The 17,177-nt window shown below is 40.4% G+C and overlaps 1 protein-coding gene across 3 annotated transcripts in view; it reads left to right on the forward strand.

The window, feature by feature from the left end:
- Positions 1-1,665: 1,665 nt before the first annotated feature.
- The window catches only part of LOC121926369 (heparan sulfate glucosamine 3-O-sulfotransferase 1-like), a 119,138-nt gene continuing 103,626 nt past the window's right edge, over positions 1,666-17,177 (forward strand). For 2 of the 3 annotated variants that reach the window (XM_042459304.1, XM_042459305.1), the window contains exon 1: positions 1,666-1,773. The gene's annotated coding sequence lies outside the window, so the exon portion shown is untranslated. Of the gene's footprint in view, positions 1,774-2,636; positions 2,697-17,177 lie in introns of those variants that run through there. The other variant, XM_042459306.1, reaches the window with a different exon arrangement.

Raw genomic sequence — 17,177 nt, forward strand, 5'->3', positions numbered from 1 at the left:
CAACTCTGGAGTCCAGGGTTCAAAACCCTCCTTTTCCATGAAACCCCTGGGTGGCCTTGACCAAGTCACACTCTCTCAGCCTCAGAGGATGGCAAAGGCAAACCCCTTCTGAACAAGGTGACCAGAGGCTTCCTTTTCCAGGACATGCCCTACATTTCAGCCTTTTGTCCAGGAGGCATTCCAAAATGTCCTCCATTTTGGGCACAGCTAAGAAGCAACATGAATTTACATTTCTGTGAGAATGTTTAGCTTTTTTATTTGGTCGTGTCTCTACATTTTTTCCCCTTGAATGTCCTACATATTAAGGAGCCTTTACTAGGACCACCTTGGGCAAGTCACACTCTCTCAGCCTCAGAGGATGATAATGGCAACCCCCCTCTCTGAAGAAACTTGCCAAGAAAACCCCATGGGGTGGAAAAGACCAGAAGGAGGAAAAGACTTGAAGGCACACAACACACATACACACACACATGTGAGGAGAGTTTAAGGTATGACTAAAATAGCCAAGTATGACTATTTTAGCCCCCATGTTTCTCTGCCTTTTTCTTTCCCTCACAAATTCAATCCTGTTTCTAGGAAGGGGCTATTAAGGGAAAGAGGCTCTGGCTGGACCACCTTCTTGACCCTGAGGCCTCCCTCCTAGCCATCCCTCCCTTCTCAGGGGGAGCTGCCTCAACACCCCCCAAAAACCTGTCCCAAAGACTTGACTACAGAAAACAAGACCAGCTCAGACTCAGGGTGACTAGACATGTCCTCCTTTCCCAGGACATGTCCTCCATTTCCTGTCCAGGAGGAATTCCCTCCGTTCTGAGCAGGGCAAAGAAGCCTGCATTTAATACTTAAGGGAGTGTTCTGGGCTTTTGAATTGGGTCAGGTCCCACATTTTGAATGGTCCTCCATTTTGCGGTGCCTGGCCCGCCTTTGGTGGTGAAGCCATCTGGCCACCCTGCTCAGACTCGGAGTAGCCAGACATGTCCTCCTTTCCCAGGACATGCCCTCCATGTCCTGTCCAGGAGGAATCCCCAAATGGCTCCAGTTGGAGCTGGACGAAGAAGCCTACATTTAATATCTGAGGGGGTGTTCTGAGCTTTTTTCTTGGGTCAGGACCTACATTTGGGAAGGCCCTGCACCTGGGCCCCCTGTGAGCCCAGATGGACTGAGGGCTGGCTCCAGTGAAGAGGGCCAGGAGGGAGCTCCTTCCTTCTCCAGCCTCTGAGGGGAAGGGGAAGGGGGGGGGTCGCTTTCCAGAGCCAGGGGTTGTGCCTTGACAAACCAGGGCTAGTGGGGAGCCACCTGGCTGCTGCCTGCCTCCCGCCCCAAGCTCCTCCTTCCCTCTTGGACTTGGAGACTAGGGCTCCTCTAAAGAAGCCAGCCATGAGAGGAGAAGAGTCATGCATCCATTAAGGAAGTCCGCGCGCGGGAGTTCCAGCCAAGGGACCAAAGCTGGCCTTGGCCTCCAAGCAGACCTTCCTTTCTCTCCTCTCTCTCTCTCTTTTTGCCTGAGGTCCTGGTCACTTGGACTGATGAATGAATCATGAGGTGGCTGCTGCTGCTGCTGCTGTTGTTAATGCATTTATCTGGGGCAGACTGTACCGCAGCCTGAGACGCCAGCGAGGAGAGAGTGCTCCTGGAGAGCTCCCCTGTCTCCAGACGAGCGAGCGAGCGAGCGAGCGAGCGACCCAGCCATCGCCTCCCTTGACTGCCCTCCTCCTTGGCCAGAGATGGGGGGACCTTGCAGCCGAAGCCTCGTCGCCCTCCATGGCTCCTGAGCAGGTGAGGATGCCCAGCCAAGGGGGGGAGTGTTTTGTCTGAGGGGGGAAAGCCATCCCATCCCTTTCAGAGGGAGGAAAGGTCTGGGAGGGAGAGGGTTCTTGCAACCCATCCTTGGGAAGGGGGTTACTGAGTGGTCATGAAATCACCTTGTGTGTGTGTTGTGTGCCTTCCTTGGGGTTTCCTTGGCAAGATGGGTTCATAGAGGGTTTGCTATTGCCTTCCCCAGAGGCTGAGAGAGTGTGACTTGTCCACCAGTGGGTTTCATGGTCCACCCAGAGGCTAAATATTAAGGGAGAAATATGGGTAGGGAAAAAACAACAAACCTTGGCATGCAGTTTGCTTGGCACTCAGTCAACTGTTCCGTGACTGTTGCCCTCAGACTGGCAGTCTGAGCTCTTCTTGTTTTTTTGTGGTCCAGTCTTCAGGACTGAATCATAGATTCGTAGAGTTAGAAGAGATCCCAAGGGCCTTCCAGTCCAACCCCATTCTGCCATGCAGGAACTCTCAATCAAAGCACCCCCTGTGACAGATGGCCATCCAGCCTCAGCTTAGACCTCCAAGGAAGGAGACTCCACTACACTCGGAGGAAGAAGTGTGTTCCACTGTCAGAACAGCCCTGTCAGGAGTGATATTTATACCTTACTGTCAGGATCCAGCCCCCAATCTCCACTATCCCCTTTCACGTTTCCACTTTGGTTACCTCTGAAAAGCTGGATATTGGAGCGAGTTATTTTTTTCTGCTTGTTATTTCGGATTTCTTCCAAATTAAAGCCCCCTGAGTTCTGGAGTCCATATCAGTTAGTACTGGCATATGACGATGGTTCCAGTCTTAGACGTTACCCACCCTCTTACAAGCCAAAATAAGATTCTCCAACATACTAGACTGCCGTTGTTAGAGGAGGATCCACAAGCCTCAAACCTTTGTGAGTAATAGAATTGGGTGACACAAGGTTACTGAAAGGTTTGGGTTACCTTTGGTTGTGGGGAATAGATGGGATCCACGTGTAAATCCATCCTGCATGTGTATATGTGAGAATGGCAGGCTTCTGAAATTTCCTCAGACAGTAGCTGAATGTTGCCCTAAAATTGGGTATGCTGACTGGAGTTTCAACTTCTTTCAGTGGATGTCATGAGTAAAACATTGTAATTAAAACAAAAACAACACACATACACACACACACAAACTTGTCATTAGGGGGATAGCTATGATATAAGTATAGGTTCCCCTCTCTTTCATGAGAGTAATGAAGGTTTACTAATCAATGTACATATTGGGAGCATTGCTTTTGAAGGAAGAAGGGAACGCCACTTATGCCCCCTTACCCCCACTACAAGAAACACTCCGTTTCTCATCTTTGTCATGGAGTTTGTCTTCTGAGTCTTGCGGATGAGTTTTATGCTGGTTACTGATAGAGGATTTGGTTTTGGTTCTCTCTTTCCACTCTCACCCCCTCATACAGCACATTTCCAAATATGGAATTTGAATTTCCCATTGATTTAAAACTGATGTCAATTACAGGGTAGCTAACCCATTTTGTAGTAAACTGAAAGCCTGAAGAGAGAATTGTCTTGCCTTATCCAAAGGCAGGTAATTTATGTCATGTTGCTTAATTTCTAACAGAGCAATCAGGCAGAACTCAACCCTGCTTACTAGTTATTTGCCTTGATTGGGAAACCAGATCTCTTGTTTTCCCAATTGGGTGTGGAAAGGGAACTCTGCATACACTCAGGAGCCATGCTACTATTGCTACACCTGGGCTGGAAAATAATTTTCTTAGTTGGTACATTTAAGCCCTGTTTCACATATCCTGGCTCATGTTAACTAATTGCTTAAAAACCCTGGTCTGTTTCAGCCATTGTGCTGTTGCTGTTCCTGGCACTGAAATCATTTTCCTAATTTAGTAATGGACAGTTTTAAATAAGTGCTTTAAAACATTAGTCTATTTCAGCTTTAAAATACAGAATGATTGCTGCAATTTGGCTAATGAGTGTGAATTTCACTTGGATATTTAAAGAGTAATCATGTACATTCAAGCTGTCCAGTATATATAATAACTGAGAACTTGTAGGCACTCCTGCAGAGGTACTCTATTGTGAAACTGCTATATTCATACAGTTTGACGTCATACTTAAATTCAGCACTTTTGAAATGTTTATACTTCATACCACTTAGGTATTTTTACCATTTACTTTTACTTTTGTGATGAAGTTAAAATGAATTAATTTGACTTTACATTGCGTCTGTATTACGGCTGAGGTTTGATTTTTTTTTTTTAAACATAGTCCATGATTTTGACCTGGCCATTCTCTTAAAAAACTGGTTTTGTAGTATGCATATACACAAGGGAGAAGCAAATTGGAGTTGGACATCAGCAAAGCTACATTTGATTGTTTAAAAATAACGGCATGCTTTAGAGAGCAATCTGCGAAGCATGTAGGGCAGGAGTGAGGGGGGGGGAGTAGATTATAAAAGGTATCTTTCTACCTGCTTTGCTGTTGTTCATGAGGGTGTATAAATCTTGGTAGTTTAACAAAAACAGCAACAAATAGGTTTCCCCTTCCTAAATTAGACTGTGGAAAACTTAGAGGAAAATCAGGGCTAGATTTTAATTCAGAAGGACTGTCTTGAGGGCCCTGGTGGTTGAGTGGAAAAAAACAATCATTTTGATATATAAATAAATAGGAATTCCTGACCATACTGTCCCTTAATTCTTTCCACCAAAGCTACTATTTTACACCTGGCTCCAGGACAAGGTGGTAGTAGATATCTGATTTCCATTTTAAAAAAACCAGATCTCTTTATCCTGAAGTGCCCATCCATGATCTAAGACATCTTAGCCATTTTGGTCCAGTTCAAAACAATGGCATTTAACCACTCTAAATAGTTCAAGTTGTGTGTGCAGCTTTGTAATATCCCGTATTTACATGGAGACCTGGGCCAAAAGAGACTGAAAACTGTCCCCTTGTGTTATAAAATCAGTCCTCTCTGAAAACCAAAGGTGACAGCCAGCTCCTTGGTGTGACAGCAAAACTCATCCTGTCATATTAAGAAGAAAACCTTCTTTAACATGATCCATCTGATATGTCACCTTCATCTGTGACCATTTCTGAAGCTTGAAAGTTAACGAGAGAAGATGAATGTAAAATATTCAGTGTGTAATCCTTCCTAATTTCAGTAGGCCTCCCATTGTATTATGTGCTCAGTGCTAACTGTAACTTCTTAGAAGTAAGTTCCTTCTAATGAATAGGCTTCACCCCTGAGTCAAAGGGGACAGAGCCAGACTGCTACATTTATCATACAGTGACACATGTACATTTAATGTGTGCATACCTAAACAGCTGCCTGCTGTGGGACCCAAATCTAAACATGAAATTCCTTTATGTTTTGTTTGTACTTTATACACATAGCTTGAGGGTAATTTTATGCATAATATTTTTAATAATCTGTGAATGAAATAAAATGTGTGTACACCAAACCATCAGGAAGCACAGGTGTCACTATTTCAGCCACCCATGTGGACATTTTTGGCCTTTGGAGTATTTCAGATTTCAGAATTCCAGATAGGGAAGACCCAACCTATTTGGAGGCTAAAATACAAGTTTTCCCAACCAGCTTTTTTTCAGACGGCTGTGCATTCAGTGTGCTGTTGCTACTTATTTGTGGTAGGGAAATCTAGAATCTACTCTCCTGTTACTGGAACATCAGGTTTCCTCAACAGTACATGTATTTTTATTTTGCACCAGTTCTTCTACAGCTGCCATGTAGGTTCTCTGTGGTGTGTTTTGAATGTGGCATATGTTGAGTGTGGTATCTGAAGGTGAACATGGTTGTGACCTAGTGCTATGCCATTTTATGGTCTTATTGTTCTGAACCCTAAGGTGAACCTATCACAGGGTTTTCTTGGTAAGATTTATTCAGAAGGGGAGGTGCTTTTGCCTTCTTATGAAGCTGAGACAGTTTCAGTTGCCCAGGGTCACTCACAGGTGTTTGATCTCCCTCTGAACAAATCTTCTCAAGAAAACTCCATGATAGGTTTGCCTTATGGTTGCCATAAATTAGAAATGACTTAAAGGTACACAACAACAGTCACCTTTGCCATGGTACTTCTATCATCCTGGTTTGGATGTTACTTTATAATGAGTCAGTTTAGCAAGAGAATACACAATTTTAATCTGATTTCCAGTTTGGAACAATCAGAGGATTGGAAATACCTTTAAGCATATTCTGAATGTCTTTGCTGGTTTTGCAGTTCATTTGCTTTGTGCTGTTATTTTAAAAACTCCATGTCTGGTTTGGTATTGTTATTTCAGGGTGTGCATACTCTTTTGCAATCCATTTTGAAACTATCTCATGGAAATTTTTCAATGAAAGGGGAAGAAATTGTGAAGAAATTGTTCCTTGGGGATTGGATACTGGGACTGATGTTGGGGCTTGCTTTTACTAGCATGACCTCATCTGGGAAATGCTAATTAAACAGAAAAAGATTTAACAGGTGGTGGCTCTGTAGGATTCGAGTTTTGTTGTCACTGATAATAAATAGGCAGTATTATCTGACAATTGCACAGTTTGGAGCATTGAAACAATATGGTGAATCACATGGTATACAACAGATGTGAGATTTGTTTGTCTGTTTTGGTGCAGATCTCTTTCCACTGACATCACTGTGTTCCACTATTGTTGGTTTGGGAGGGGGGAAAGTTAGCAGTTAGAATTAACCTGTAGTTCACAATACATTTTTACTGCTCTTAAAAATGTATTGTGAAGCACAGGTTTCTTCTTGTTCTTCCTCCACCCTATTCTGGGAAATGTCATGAATTGGTTAGAATATAAGCTAGAGTTCTTTGGTGCTCCTGCCCCTGTAGTCTAATAATCACTACATGACTGGCCATTTCAGCTTTCCCATTTATTATAGTGCTTGAAGGTATTTGGAACACATTGGAAAAAGAGTACAAAGTCTGTGTTTACTATTTCTTGGGTTTTTTTTTCTTCCTAAATTTCCTTCCCTTCAAACAGGTCTTCCCCCTTTTCCTGATCTCTCACTTCTAATGTACAAGTTAAGTATATTCTCACTTCGTTCATCTTTGTTTTGATTTCATTATAATTGGGAAACGATCAAACCACTGATTTCTTTCCTTTGGAGGAAAAAAAATGCTATGACAGAGTCTGATGTGGAGATACTGAGCCTTGCAACAGACTGATATATAAGTTAGTGACTTATGCTGAATGTGACTATCATATGCCATGCTGCTAATAAATATGGAGAAAAGTAGTAGATCACTAGTACATGGAGGTGGGGCTGAAATTTAATTTATTTAGCTGTTGTGTTTCTATTCCTAACCCTCAGGGATGGGAATCATGCAACCCTCTAGGTATGGTTGGACTGCAGCTGCAGTGGTCAGGAATACTGGAAGTTACAATCCAAACACTTCTTGAAGGCTTCATGATTCTCACCACTGGAATCTAGTTGGCTTTTTGAATGCTTGTTTCAAAAATAAAAGTGTCGTATATGCATACAGTATGTGTGTTGTTTCACTGCTTTCTTCTCCATCCTACTTGAAAGTAAGTAGACAGAAAATAGTCTTTTATGTATTCCCTCTCCTCTTCTTGCTCAATCCATATCAACACTGTTGTGTAAGACAGTGTGGCTATGCTTAATGACGTGAGTCAAAGACAGTCCCATCTGGTTTTTCACCTCTTGCAACAGACTGAAGTCTTTGTCTTTTTAAATCTTAAAAGCTTAGTGCTACATGCTTCCTGATGACACATGGTTTAAAAGGAGCTGAGCAGGGCAAAATTGATTTCAGCATTGCTCAAGACACTGTAAATGACACACAATTCACCTTATGACTGCTGGTCCATATTGGTGATGATGTGAGCATACTCTCTGTAGTTTGTTGTTGGATTGAATATTATTCACTGGTGCTTGACATCATAAATTGTACACCAGTATGTTTAGAGATTAACATGTCAGAAAGATGTTTCTCAAGGGTCAGCTGCATCTTGATATTTTTAAAGAATGGTGTGCATAGAACCTTACTAGATGGCATCATCCGTCTTCAAAATGCAAACCTGACAGGTCTGGCTTGCTTAGCTGAGCTATTTACTCTTTGATAGCCTTTCTTTTTATTGTCTTTACACACTGGAACAAACATTGCAACTCATGATGCAAGATAAAATTGTTTACAACAGCAAACATTACATACAAAATATGCCAAGCCCATAAGCAAGTTAATCACGTGGAGTGTTCATTTGTGGGTTTTTTTAAAAATGGAAAATTTTGGTGTGTGTAAATGTACTGATGCACACAATTTGTAGACAGTGACACTGAAGGTCAAAAAATTCCTTAACGTATCTTCAGGAACATATAGTGCACCATAATTTATTACTTGCTGACAAATACAACTCCTAGCTTCTGGTTGTATGATATAGTTTGCTTGCAAAATGGAAACAGGCTGATGATTGTACTGGACTAGATTGTGAACTAAAACGCAACAAGTAATAAAAGCATTTGAAAGAGCCAATATGATTTCAAACTAGTTGATTGCCGCTATAAAATGGCAAGGAAAGGGGGATTGGATTTGGCTTCAGTCTCCCACACAGCTGCCATTTCCTTAACTGGTGGTTGCCTGCTTGTATTGGTATAACCCCCATGCTTTACTTGCCTTCATTCTTCTTGATCACCCTATTTCTGTGTTCATTTTTTAAAGTTGAAATTCTTTAAATAACTAGAATTGTAGAATCAAAATAATTTGAACAAATTAAGTAGATGTATTCAGATTTTATAAATTTGTAGGATTTATCGTAAAGTGTTATTTTACCATGACTTGTGATAGAGATTTCAAAACTATTTTTATTTTTATTTTATTTTTTTTTATTTATAAACCGCTATTCCAAATAGATCCTAGCGGTGTAGAAGAAAATTATATAACAGTACAAGAAAAATCTACAATTAAGATACACTATGTGGCAGTTATTTTAAGAAAAGCCATGCACAATTACATGTGTTATTTTTGACCAAGCATAAGCTTGCTTATACAGCTGGCCCGCTCCTTACGCGGGCTTGCCTTACGCGAACTTGAGTTAATGCGGAAGGCCTGCCCCAATGAAAACAATGGGGTGCCTGCTTGTGTCGCGCACACCATGGCACACCGCAGGAACATACCCCATTATTTTGAATGGGATTTGAGTCCCATTCACGGGATTCCCCTTAAGGGATTCCCGTAAGGGGATTTGATTCCCCTTACGCGGGAGAGTCTGGAACGGATCCCCCGCGTAAGGGGCGGGTCTACTGTAGGAATTTTTTTAGGCCAATCTTTACTAAAGTGTTATTCTTTTACTAACTCAGTAACTAAAACCAGTTTTTGACTTTAAGTTAACCATTATTTAGGTATATTCTATATTTTGATTGTGCTAATTCAAGAATAGTGTTATACTACCAATGGGGAGAATTCCTATTTACAAGAAAGCTTATACTATATTTGGTAAAACAGAAGGGGGAATTATGCCTTGGAGCATAGGAGAACTGAATGTAAAGAAGTTTTTTCCTCTGACATCTCTTTCTCATCCCCACCAATAAAACAAACAAACCACTGGAAGGTTGGAATCCATCCTGAACAATATGGGAAATGGTATGGATTCCTGAGAGGGGGAAATTACCCCCAAATTGGCCTTGAATCATAAAACAATTTAGCTTAAAGAATTTAATAGAAAGAAATTACCTTTTCCCGTACAACTTTAGGTTTTTCTACAATTAGATGAACTATGTAGAAGATATAGCTTTAGAAATTAAAAAGTTATGAAGACACCACTGGTTATTTATTAGGTAGACTGTAAAAGTAATTTAAAAAACCCTAGTTTTTAGAGCAAATTGATATCCCTTATAAAGATCTTAATTTCCTCTCTTCTCCTATTCTCTTTCTCCTTCTTTTTGTTACATAAGATAACAATCCACATTCAGTTTATGGAGGGGAACTGCTTATGTAATACAGTATTTTTAAGTAGAGACCAGCTGCATGTACTGTAGTAGGTAGAGTGTCAGATCCTGAAGACTGGGGTTCAAATTCCCATTCATCTGAGTGGCCTTGAAACAGTTCCTTTTTCTGATTCCTGTGGTTTCAAATGGATTTAGGTCATTGGATACCACCTGTTCAGCTTTCAAGGATGAAAATGTAACTGGTACTGTTAATGCAAAATTGTGGCTTGCTAAATATAAGGCCAACATTTATAAGGGGCTATACAGACTGCCCCTTTCCTGGCCGGATTAGGGCCGCAGCAACCTCACGTCACAGCCCCGATCTGGCCTCTGGAGGACACAAAAAGAAGCTACAAAAGCGGCTTTTTTGCACCCTACAAAGGGCACCATAGCTACAGCAGTGTGGCTGTATGGCATCCCTTCGGCGCTGCATCATCTGGAATCGTGCCGTGGTACCGTGCGCCATCCGGAATGGTGTGTAATATCATGACGTCCTGGGGTGGCGTCAGGGCGTCCAGTGTCACAAAGTCTCTACTGCATCTATCTTTCAGGATTAAGTATTCCATTTACATTGTATGCAAATCAGTGTAACACTAAGGCCAATGGTTCTGGTCCATTTACAGTGCGCCTGCGTCATACGCAGGCACATTATATGCTTCTTTCAGCATATGCTGAAAGTAGTGCTGCTTCTTCCAGTGCCATGCACCAGAAGAAACAATGGCATGCGTGCCAAAGGTGCGTGTGTGCCGCTGCCACGATGCGCCACTGCAAGCACCAGCCCCATTACTTGTAATGGGGCTCGAGCATACACGTTTTTTGTTTTACATGGGGGGGGTCTGGAATGGATCCCCGCGTAAAACAAGGGTGCACTGTATAACATTTTTTCAGCTAGTGGTAGCTGGAACATGCCTTCTCATTGGATGCAGCACCCACCTTGAGAGGTTTTGTTTGACCATCTTCACAGTTATGGAATCTGTTGTTAGTGGTCCGCTTAGATCTAAATTTGTTGTTGTTTCTTAGTGCTATTAATTGGTATATTCCCACCCTGAGTGTTTGTTGTTGTTGTTGTTGTGTGCCTTCAAGTTGTTTCCGAACTTTGGTGACCCTAAGATTATCACGGGGCTTTCTTGACAAGATTTGTTCAGAGGAGGCTTCTCATTGCCTTCCTCTGAGGCTGAGAGAGTGTGACTTGCCCAAGATCACCCAGTAGGTTTCTGTTGCTGGAAATCGAACCCTGGTCTCCGGAGACCTAATGTAATCTTGCATTATATTAAAATAATTTATAGTTTCTTTATTCATGTTTTATGGTCTTTGTATCAGTGTTAGTACTTTTGAATAAAAAAGCAAGTTAAAAAATATTGATATTAGTAATATTTGCTAGACATAATTCCAAACAGACTGGCAAAATATCTGAATGATATTACTATAGACAGGTTCACAACAACACAAATACAAAAAAAGGAACACTACTTGGAGAATACTTTCTCCTTCTGCTTAGATTGTTGGAAAGAATCCAAATCACTGGTGGTCAGAAATTCCAGTGGTAGGCTGTGAAACTATTAGTAACAACAACAACAACTTGCGTCCAAAGGTATCCTTGTAAGAGCAGAATGCACTTCTGGTTAAGTAAAGTGGGATCAATTGATTCTACTTCAGTCTTTGGCATTCATCTGTGCTACAGAAAAGTGTCTGTGAACAGTACCCTGAACAATTTAAGTGGGGAAAGAGCTTTTGCAGAAAAGCAGAAATGCTATTTAATTGCACATTGAAATCTTTGGATACAAACCATTATTTATGACCCTGACTAGTTCAAAAGACAAAACAAGTTTATTATACAGAATATTAAAGAATGGTAGAGAAAAGACAGAAATTAGCTATCTGCTCTGATATTTTCTCTAATGCCAATTCTTTAAAAGTAATATAAAATTGGTTAGTGAAAAGTCCAGCATATGTGCATCTTCAGCATTGGCGGTCAGAAAGTAAGCTCTCATCTAACATGCTTAAGTTATTTGTTTATTTATTTAATATCTACCTTCCTCTCAGTATGGAACCCTCAAAATAATTTTCTTAGCTATGGAAAGAACTCTGGCCTTCAAGTGTTTTCAGAGTATCTGCTGTGCTCTTTCCATTGCTGTTTTTGAAAATATACTTGCTGCAGCTGTTTGTAGACTTGTCTTCACTCAGTGATGCTGACAGTAGCTCACTACTTTAATAGAGTTTTATATGACAGTGGGTGAAAGAGAATAGCTTCAGCAAGTTCCCGTACTGAGACTATAGAGGAAAAAACTTTGATGAATGGTGTTGAGGAAAACAGTTCTTCTGCACACCCAGAAAGGAATTGCTGTTTTGTATTTCCTAAAACTAACTCCACAGAGGTAAAATTTAGAGCCTTAGCCACATTAGTCCAGAATATCAATATGAAAAGGGATTTTGTAGTACATTTGAGACTAAGGAGATTATCAGATTGGGAGGAGGGGAACTGGGAGGTAGTTTTTTCAGCCTGTCTGTTTGAGGCCATAGACTAGATCTACTTCCTCAGATGCATGGAGTAACTGGTGCTCAGGAAGAACCTTTGTAATCAGACTCTGTGAGTAGCCATAGAAATTCAAAAACCTGCGAATATGGTGATGAGGTGACAAGTTCAGTTTGAGTTATGTTGTTGAAGCACAAAGACAGGGAGAGAAATGTTGCCAAAGGCCATGGTGGATAACTGACCATATGTAATAGAGGGGTACAGTCAGTCCTCCTTTATCTACAGATTCTTTATCCATGGATTGAGCCATGAAAATATTCAAAAATATGCATAAATTCCAAAAAGTAAACCTTGATTTTGCCATTTTATATAAGGGACACCATTTTACTATGCCATTGCATTTAATGGGATTTGAGCATTCACATACTGGAACCAAACCCTGGCAGATGCCAAGTGCCCACTGTAGTATCATATTTCATAAATTGTATACTCTGTGGGAACAAGTGAATTGGATTTTATTACTCCAAGCAAATGACTGAATTACTAATTGCTGACTAGTGGTAGACATACCACAACATCTTTCCAACCTGATGCTTACCTTGGGACAGCAATTCCCATCATCCATGACTACTGTTCTAACTACAGATGATGGGAGTTGTAAGTAAAACTACTTGGAAGGCACTAGGTTAGATAAATCTGTACTATATGGGAAAATGTTGATTGCATATGTTTAAAAAATTACCACATGTCGCTTAAGCACCTTATTATTATTATTATTATTATTATTATTAAATTACAAGTACAAAAATCAAATCCTTTTTCTTTCTCTCACTCAGGTCAAGAGAGACGCAATTCCTACTTATGTTCTCCAGCCCACAGTGCAATGTAAAAACATTCTTCAGGGGTAAAGTCGAAGGCTTTCATGGCTGGCATCCATAGTTTTTTGTGGGTTTTTCGGGCTATGTGGCCATGTTCCAGAAGAACAACATCAGGAAGAAACTTTTCTGGAATATGGCCACATAGCCTGAAAAACCCACAAAAAACTATTCTTCAGGGGTTTCAAAAATCCTGTGATGCAGAATTTCTTTATTATGGGATAGGGGAGACATAGGGAGGAAGGGAAGAAAGTCTCATTTGCTCTGACTGAAGCAATATTTTATTTATTTATTTATTTATTTATTTATGGTATTTATACCCTGCCTTTCAGCCCTAAAGGCTATCAGAGCGGCTTACAATTGTTATTTTTAATTAGACGGTTCCCTGCCCTTAGGCTTACAATCTAAAAGACACGAAACAAAAGGAGAAGGGAATGGTGGTGGGAAAGGGGATGAGGTCCAGTGGTTCTTCTCTCCCTCTGAGGCCTGGACCAAGTTAGATGGACTGGAGGGAGGGCTCTCTATCTATATACCACACACACACACACACATTTATACATACACACACATACAGCAGTGCTTCCTAGGCTATTTGATGTGGCAGACTGATGATTATTATTTTACAGTGTGCCAAGGATCCTTACCATATTTGTGCTCATTGGCTATAGTTGTTTATTGCAATCCTAGAAACTGGACCAGCAGGCAATAGCTCCAAGACTTGCACCATGACAGTGGCTACCACTTTCAGTAGCACTGCACCATTAGATCCTGGCCTCTGGAGGAAGTTTCTCTTCTTACATGGTGCTTACCATGACATGAGTGTGCAAGATGTGGTTGGTAGTGGTATAGGAAGGGACTTTCTAAGAGCTTCTTGTTAATGTGTTACAGGTATGGTCTAAACTTTAGAATTACTATTTTAATTTTATTTTTTAAAAGAAAACTGCAGAGTCATAATGAAACACAGTGGAGCTCTGACATGCATTTTGTGCCATGTAATATATACTCTGAACAGAGATGCAGTGATATAGTGTCATAGGCCTGTTACAGACTGCCAAAATAAAGCTGCTTGGGGTCTCTTTGGAGGTATGCTATTTAAATGATGCATGCATCCTAAGAATCTGGAAACTGCACCAAAGCTGCACTCCAGTGCTTAGGAATGGAGTGTGGCTTTGGCGCGACCTCCAGACCCATGCATCATTTAAATAGCATACCTCCAAAGAGACCCGAAGCAGCTTTATTTTGGCGGTCTGTAACAGGCCATAGTTGGATTTACAAGTGTTTTCCCCTCCCTCCCCCCATGAAAATGGAGTATAGATAAAAGTTATGATAGACCAATTTAAAGAAGTGGTTTAAATCACCAAGAAGAAGAAAAAAGACTCACTCAAGAATCCTCATATTTTGATTCATACAATTCCTGAACAAAAGTGCATACTGATTAGTTGGAATTACAGTTGAAACATGCTGGTTTGAATTTAAATAAAACCCTATTACTGTCATGGAGAACAAAGGAAGGGACCTTACCTTGGAGAGAGATCACTTCTTTGCTGTTTTTAAGGCCAGTTCAGTCCCCTCAAACATGCATCCTGTTAGTGATTTCTATGTGCATAAGTACAGCTTATGTGCATACAAGTCCCTTTTTGGACCATTTCACCCACTTTGATATAAAAGCCTGATTTGAATCTTGTGTGTACATAAGTCTTTTTAGTTATGGGACTGGGCAAAGGGGCATGGAACCTTCCCTATCCAGCAATGTCAGTCCCTGGAAGGGGTGGCAGTGGCTGCAGCTGTTGTTCCTCCTTTTTTTACCAGACAGAAAGGGAGGGAAAGGGAAAATTCAGAATTCATGGAGGAGGAAAAAAGTGGTTGTGCTGCATTTGAAAGTACACCCTTGATCCTACCCTCTCCCCAAGCAGAGCTGAGACCAGCTGCTTTTCTATGGTCTAAATATAATCCATTCCCTTCCCCACCTGTAAGTGATAGCAGGAGCATTTCCCAAGGCCCGACAGTTGACAGGTAGTAGGAGGATGTGAACATCACAAGCGGAGCTATGCATACATATAAGGATTGTTTATTTGTTTATTTATTTATTGAATTTATTTCCTAGCTTTCTTCCCAGATGGGATTTTAGCTACTGCACAAGTGGAGCTATGCATACATGTAGGATTATTGATTGATTTAATTTATTTCCCAGCTTTCTCCCAAGATGGGGTTTTAGCTGAAGCGTGATACAGGAATTATGCATTTGACCACTTAACATCTTTTAGTACAGGGATCAAGATAGAGGTCTTGAATGGTAACACAACAAAGTCCCCTTCCCCTATGCAGAGAGAAAATGCAAGGCCCTTGTGTTTCTGCTTCATTACTGCTTTAGGGAGTGTGATACTAAGTGTGAGAACTGGTGCAGGCCCAAAGATGTAGAACACCCACATAGGGCCCTGCTCTAATCATATGTGTAGTGTGCCTAGAGTATGTGCCCTTCCTAGAGGATACTGCATAAAACAATATAATCAGTACTGTTAAAGATCCCTACCTAGTACTGTATGTTGGAAAATTGTTCCTATTTAAAGTAGATAATGTTATTTTTGTATGCCTTCCAGTCATTTCCAACTTACAGTGACCCTATCATGTCACTGTTTTTTGGCAAATTTCTTCAGATGAGGTTTTCCATTGCGATCCTTTGAAGCTAAGAGAGTGTGACTTGCTCAGAGTCATCCCGTGGGTTTACATGACCAAACCTGGATTTGTACCTGAGTTGGGGAATTGTAGCTTTTGGACTATAACTCTCAGAATGAACCTGCCCATTGGATTCTGGAACTGATAATCTAAAAATGGTGGTGTTTTTTTCTCCATACAGTTTTTTCCAACTCTGCTCTCTCCTTCTTGGAGAGATAAACAATTTCATATGTATCTTGATTTGCATGACTCCTCACAGAGGTAATTCTGAGTTTGGACATAGCAAGCATTAATATTTTCTTTTGTCAGTACATGGTTGTAATGTCCAGACCAATCAGACAACAACAAGAACAATATCAACAAGATCTAGAACAAGAGAAGTTCTGAACAGTGTGATGATTTCAGCAGAAGAACTAGGTCAATTCACACAATCAGTCTTTGGACATTAACCAAAGTTAACTAATAGAGATGTGGCTGGTGCACATCCCTACTATTTCCAACCAAAAGGGCTTTGGGGAGGATTTGCTGTTATTTTTTTTTTACTAGTCTAGACAGTAGTATGATGTGGAAAACATACTTGTTATGTAAGGAAATAAGAGTAATTAGGATTGCAACCAGACAAAAATTTATTGAGAATATTTAAAAAATATTTGACAAATATAAGAGTACCTTAATATGAATTGTAGAAGGTGACAGTGATGGTAATAATTCATTCCTGGAAACTCCCAAAGAGGAAAATGGGAAATAATTGAATATATTTTTGTACAAGATCCACTGGGGGAGGGGGAAGGGGGAGAATTTTATAGTTATTGTAAAGAGGAAACTGATGTGAAGACAATCATTATAATCTTCTCCAACCCCCTTTTTAAAATAGTTTTTATCATAAACTGGATTCTAATAGTTTTCAAAGTTTGCCACAGATGTTTACTTAGATGTAAACATGTTTAATTAGAAATAAACTACAACAAGAAAGATGGCAATTCATTTCAAACACTATTAGTTTCACCTCTCTTTCTTTAGTACATTTGTGCCATATTTCTTCCTTTCCATACATTATTTTCACTCTACTTGGTACAATACTTTCAAATGTTTATGTTTTTAATTTTAGACACTTGCATGAAGTTTCCCTTACACACACCTGCTTCTCTTTATTTGGGCTAAAATGAGTGTGATGGCACTAGAAATATGCAAATTCATTGGTTTCATTGCATTTTTCATAATTCTACCAGCACTACTTTTCTGTCCCAGTTCTGTAATAAGTTGAAAGCCTTTTTTATGTCCCATATGGTAATTCATGCCTTTGTGTGTGCATTTTTGAAAAGGTATATTTTCTCATACTGTATATATTTATGTCTGTATTTTTTTCTGTTTGTCTGTGTGCACATTTTTTACATGTACCCATGATTTTGT

Source organism: Sceloporus undulatus, chromosome 3 (assembly GCF_019175285.1).
Source record: "Sceloporus undulatus isolate JIND9_A2432 ecotype Alabama chromosome 3, SceUnd_v1.1, whole genome shotgun sequence".
Classification (NCBI taxonomy): domain Eukaryota; kingdom Metazoa; phylum Chordata; class Lepidosauria; order Squamata; family Phrynosomatidae; genus Sceloporus; species Sceloporus undulatus.